This window comes from Pinus tabuliformis, chromosome 4_1 (assembly GCF_031772625.1).
Source record: "Pinus tabuliformis cultivar Carrire ecotype Pingquan chromosome 4_1, CPIR1, whole genome shotgun sequence".
In the NCBI taxonomy this organism is placed as follows: Eukaryota; Viridiplantae; Streptophyta; class Pinopsida; order Pinales; family Pinaceae; genus Pinus; species Pinus tabuliformis.
In genome coordinates this window covers 786268480-786275319 of record NC_142303.1, presented here as the reverse complement: position 1 = coordinate 786275319, position 6840 = coordinate 786268480, and positions in this window count along the sequence as shown.

Below are 6840 nucleotides of genomic sequence, written 5' to 3'. Positions count from 1 at the left end.
AAAAAGGAAAAGAAAATCAAATGAAAATAAATAAATAAAAGATAATATGATTTTTAAAATATCATATATAAAGCAATTTCAACATAAAAGTATGTAACAACCCTTTTTGTTGCATGTCTTGTAAATGTCATGATGAAATGTAATTCATGGAAATAATGAGGAAATGTAAACATTGACTGGGTTGGAGGAGTGGACATGGATTTAGAGGTTTGAGGAGGAGTAGTAGCTAGTAAACCCAAGCTACTACATTCATTATATGATCTATCTCCCCGAAGAAATTATGGCCTTGTTGGGTGCAAACATTAAAGAATGTATGGGCTTCATGAGAAAAGGAAGAGCCATACAAGCCCTAAAATTAGGAAACATGTTGGTGTGGTCAACACACAAAGGGAGGGTGGGAAGCCAAAGACCTGATAGGAGAAAATGTGCGAGGGATGTTTTGTTATGCATAGGAATATGAAGAGAGAAAACATGATAGGATGTGTAAGGAGATTGCAAGAGAAGATGTTGAAGAAAAGGGTAGAAATATTAGTGTAAGCGTCAACATGGAAACACAATGAGGAGTGTGGTGTGAAGAGAAGGTTATTGTGTTGAGAAGGTTGAGTCACATTGGGCTTTGGATTCCGGCCTAGCTGGTGGAGATGTTGTGTAATCTGATACTTCTTGTGGTGTTTCATAGGTGAAGACCTTGAGGGTAGACTCTGGATTCCCGTGGAACCTAACAGGTGGGGGCATGGTGTGCTATAGATTCTTATAGAGTGGCAGGAGAAGGCATTGTGGGCTCTAGATCCCCATAGTTTGAATCAGGTGGAGACACTAAGCTCTTTGGACTCTTGTAGTGATTGCTGGGTGGAGAAATACATGCTCCAGATTCCCTAAAGTGTTTGATTTGGCAAAGAAATCATGAATTCTAGACTCTTGGGTATCAGGTGGAGGCATTATGTGCTCTGGATTCCCCTGTGATCTAGTTGACTTGTATTGGTGTAAACAACCTTGAGAACTTGACTCGACAGTCTCTAAATATTGCTCGGGGGTGGAGAACTGCAAGAAATATTATAGTGTAGCTAAGCTATAATTGGGTGGAGAGTTGAATTTCCTCCCTCATATTCCATTCATCTAAGTTAATCAGCTAAGTATATCTACTTGTATATATATGTTTCACTTTGAATAAAGAAAGATATATTTGTGTGTTATGGAAATGTATGTATCAACAACATTTATGGAGGAATGTAATGTTCCTCGTTGGCTCTAATGAAATGTTATTTAAATGTTCTCATGGTTATTAAGGGTTGGGAGGCCTCTGTACCTGATGATATTTTAATTAGTTACATAGTTGTTTACATGAAATGAATGAATGTTTGTTATGCATGGGTATCTATTACAGTGTGTGAAATTCCATTGTTTGGCACGGCCATGATTATTTTATGATTAATAATGTTGAGTGTCTCTATGTTGTAATGTATGTCTTTCTATTAGAACTAATGGAGTCTATCTGGGATCCATTGCGTAGTTAATATGATGCCATTATACTTGAAGTTATGGAGTAGTATTAGCTATGGTTTCACTCATTTTAGTGCATGCTGGTAGGCATGTCAAATGTTCCATGGATGTGTCATGGCTAGGAATAATGACTTGAATGCTAGTGTAGACTAATGATTTTATCCCTTTGGAACTCCGTTGTTTTGTGAAACACAATGTCTTAGAGGTAGGCTTAGGAAATAATACTGAGAAGGGGGTTGAATCAGTATTTACAATTCAATAATTTTTCATTTCCCAAACAGATTTATATACGCTACTTCAATGAGGTGAACTTGCGTGTGCACACTACTGTGATTATAGAAATCAACGTATACCCAGAGAACTTATGATTTAGTCAATTTATCATGTGTTGATCTTTAATCAGTGCATCAGTAACTTATTATACAGTAACTATGTGCAGTAATAACATAATAAACCATAGCACATAAGAAACACATATGAACACCAAGATTTAAGGTGGAAACCTAATGCGGGAGAAAAAACACCTACTGCTGTCGTCTCTATCTTCTTTTAATATAAAGAAAATCTGTTTACAATCTTATACTGGTGCAGACTCATACCAGTAAGCAGGCACCCACCTGCAGAAGGCTACAACCTTCTCTCATTTTCCAGCTTCTACTGGAAGGGATCTACAACCCCCTAGATCTTGTACTAGCTTATATGTTTACTATTACATAGGTGCCGACCTACAGAAGGATACAACCTTATCTCTTCCTCCACGGACCACGTTTCATTAATTTTCAAACTGGATGCTCCTGGAACACAACAATACAAAATGAAGGCCTTGTTTCATCAAATTTTCACACTGGACCCATCAGAACTTTCAAACTACATCAACCAACAATCAGTTAATCTAAATAGTCAGATCACTGTCACCAGAACACTGTGCTGAACCCAGAAACCTGCATCATCATTCATAACCAGCTGCAACCTCAAAAATCATACATCAGAATGCATACGCTACTTTACTGAACCCAACCTACATGTATATGCTACTTCCTTTAACAAAACCTACGTATACCTTCAAAAATACTTAATCATAAAAAGTTTCGAATTAGATTTGTACCAACCAGTAATATTTTGAACATCTACTGTCTATTTACATAGATCTAGACAGTCAGCAACAAAGATAACCCTTCTCACTTAATCAATCAATCAATCAGACACAAACTCCTTATGCATTCAGTTTTAACTTTCAGATCTAATAAGACTTCATTGATAGACATCAGTAAAACAATAGCACAGATCAGATAGATTAGTCATTTTTGAACAACAAGCTTTTCTTTTGCATACACTACTTGGAAGAGTCGAACCTGCGTGTATATGTGCCTTTACCAAGACCAGTGTATAGATCTGCAAATATTAACTTACCACTTCGTTGCTATTCTAGACTTCAGACATACCCATATCATGATATTTAAAGAATAAAACATGTGTAAGCAATCAAATCTAGCCCAACCAATATCAGATCATACAATGATAAGTCATTTCAGGTCTCATGATCCTGATCCAACATTGTATCCAAGGTGCACAAAATATTTCAGATTATATCATAATCATAACCCCTGCAACATAAAATATACTTTAGATAGAAGTATTCCTAAGAAAGCCTTTCACTTGCACACTTGGTCCTTTGATCTTCTCCTCCTTTTATAGTTTTGGCCTTCCTCAATACCTTGGACCAAAACAACACTTAGAAATTGTGGTATTCTTGGACGGGATCAAATAAGCATTACTCTGGTTAATATTGTGGGCTAATACCATGGTATTGACCCTTGGTATTCTTTACTCTTGAATTTTCTTGATTTTCCAACCCATACGCACTTTTCCTCTTGTGAAAGTGTGTGTGTAGTATACACTCTTTTTGTTCTGTGAACCTGCATGTATACGTTGCTTTGTCAAGCTGAAACTGTGTAGACAGGTTAAACTATCTGAAAACATAGTTTTCCTTCAACTTCCTGATTCTGATCTGTAGAAATTTGTTCCAACTTAATGTTCTTTTGTACCAATGCTTTGTTACCTCTGAATTGACCTGTTACATTGTGAGTTGCCTTTTATCAAATCTGAGATGACCTATGAGTGAGTTGCCATCAAGGAAAACACTTGTAACATAAAGCCAACAATTAGAATTGAAACACATTGAGGAGTGTGGTGTGAAGAGAAGGCTATTATGTTGAGAAGGTTGAGTCACATTGGGCTTTGGATTCTTGCCTAGCTGGTGGAGATGTTGCGTACTCTGATACTTCTTGTGGTGTTTCATAGGTGAAGACCCTGAGGGTAGACTCTGGATTCCCGTAGAACTTAACAAGTGGGGGCATGGTGTGCTCTAGATTATTATAGGGTGGCAGGAGAAGGCATTTTGGGTTCTAGATCCCCATAGTTTGAATCAGGTGGATACACTGAGCTCTCTGGACTCCTCTGGTGATTATTGGGTGGAGCAATACATGCTCTAGATTCCTTGAAGTTTTTGATTGGGCAAAGACATCATGAATTCTAGACTCTTGGGTATTAGGTGCAGGCATTGTGTGCTCTGGATTCCCCTGTGATCTAGTTGACATGTATTGGTATAAACAACCTTGAGAACTTGAATCGAAAGTCTCTAAATATTTCTCAGGGGTGGAGAGCTGCAAGAAATATTGTAGTGTAGCTAGCCTATGATTGGGTATAGAGTTGAATTCCCTCCCTCATATTCCATTCATCTAAGTTAATCAGATAAGTATATCTACTTATATATATGTTTCACTTTGAATAAAGAAAGATATATTTGTGTGTTATGGAAATGTATGTATCAACAATGTTTATGGAGGAATGTAATGTTCATAGTTGGCTCTAATGAAATGCTATTTATATGTTCTCATGGTTATGAGGGGTTGGGAGGCCTTTGTACTTGATGATATTTTAATGAGCTACATAGTTGTTTACATGAAATGAATGAATGTTTGTTATGCATGGTTATCTGTTAAAATGTGTGGAATTCCATTGTTTGGAATGGCCATGATTATTTTCTAATTAATAATTCCGAGTGTCTCTATGTTGTAATGTATGTCTTACTAGTCGAACTAATGGATTCTATTTGGAATCCATTGTGTAGTTAATATGATTCCATTATACTTGAAGTTATGGAGCAGTATTAGCTATGGTTTGAATCATTTTAGTGCATGATGGTAGGCGTGTAAAATGTTCCATGGGTGTGTCATGGCTAGGAATAAGGACTTGAATGTTAGTGTGGACTAATGATTTTATCCCTTTGGAACTCTGGTGTTTTGTGAAACACAATGTCTCAAAAGTGGGCTTAGGAAATGTCCCTAGAACCCTTAAGGTTTTAAGTATAAATACTGCAGAAAGCATACTTATATTCAGGTCGAGGATTATGTATTGATGTCAATCTCATGATTACCTTAATGACATATTTATCATTAATTGGAGCAATTAATGATTAGTCTAGCGTTGTGCCTCATTTCCAATTGGTAACTCCTTGGACAGGGTGCAACAAACAAAAAATGTGACACCAAGGGTTGGCGTTAGAAGACAGAGAAATTCACGTTGCACCATCCTTTTAGTGCCATGCCTTGACTGGTTTTTTTTGGACTTGAGCACGGTTAGTAGAAATCCTAACACAAGTGTCTTTCATCTTTAAATGATGAAACACAATATTGCATTAAGGGCGCGGTCCTATGGGACCTGAAGTGGTCTAAGGTGGAAAACACCATGAAGTACAGGCAAACCTATGTGAATGGAACATAGGTAGAATGTTGTGGAAAGGTTAATGACATGGCACATTGTCAGCATGACATGTGGTAGGAAGAAAAGGAACTTTTGGAGGGCCAAGTGGCTATTTTTTGGATGACACATGGCACTGATAGAGAATTCCACCTGGAAAGGCGACATTACCTTAACATTAGTGTGATATTAACAAGACATTGTGAAGGTAGGGTGACGAGGATTCAGATGACGTGGACTCTATGTAGGCACATGGAAATCTAGATGGTGCTACATGACATGCCATGTCATCCAAAAACGCACCTATTGGAAGATCTAGGAGGGTCTCCCTTATCCCCTAATGTGGATAACATAGAGTGTGAGGTCAAAATTGGTGTTTCAAGACAAGGAAGATTTTCATCCATACCTTATGTATAGCATCAAGTTTTTCTTACTCATCCCTAGTTGGGGACACGATTAATAGAAGGTGTGATGGAGGAAATATCTGTTAATTCTCGTTCTAGCAGCAAACCTTGTTAACTGTTGAGGAGGTAAGGGGCCCCGATATTAATACATACCATTGATTTAAATCAAAGCAGTCAGTTCACAACTAAATATACAAGGTAATTAATCCATTAGCTATGTGGGTGCCATGTGACACCATTTAGTTGACTGAAATTTAAATGGGAATAAATTTCAATCCAGGAATCAGATTGGGGTAAACTTTACATTTCTAGAAATCTCTTGATGAGTTGGAAGTGATGGTGTTTCCGAAGGTTAATTCTGCTAATTTTGGGAAGGAAGGAAATTTGTAACTCCATTTCCATAATGATAACAAGGAGGTTGGTTTAATTAAAATTAACACCTCCCGTCAACTTAGGAAGTCTGAGAGTGTGGGAGGGACCATTACAGAGTGGTATTGGAGCATCGAGGTTCAACAATCACTCTGAATGGGCCTGGGAGGATAATTTTAGAGTTGTGTTATGGGGTGTAACATAATATACAAAGTTCTACATGGGACCTTTCGAAATAAGATTTGGAGTTTTGATATAGAATATTAAAGCACAAAGGTTCAAAACTTAGAATGGATGGGCTTAGGAAGATAAGTTAAGAGTTTTGTTACATGGTATGAGATTAGAGCAAGAGTGTAATATTGGACCCTCGGAAAATAAGATTGATTTCCATTACAGTGTGGAATACCACACTCTATTTTATTTAAAGGACTATTGTTTGTTGTGTGGAAATGTGTGTTGGTTTTAGCACTTTGATTGATGATTTTATGTTGAATGCATGTGTTAATATGAGAATTTTGAAGAGATAAAAATGGAAAATTATGATATGTTAAATCTTCTCCAATTGGCATACTAAATTGATAATTGGTGTTTTAGATAACGACATAATAGCATGCTTATTGCATATAAGACAAGGTGATTAGTAAATGTGTTATTTGTATTTTTTGTTTGGCTAATAGTTATGTGTGTGTAGCAGCATATAAGAAATGATTAAGGGATGAGTAGCAGAATGGTGCAATACAACACTAACAAATCCCAACATGGTCAAGAAGAGAAATCAGTTGGAAAGAGGAGAGAGGAAGGCTCTCCT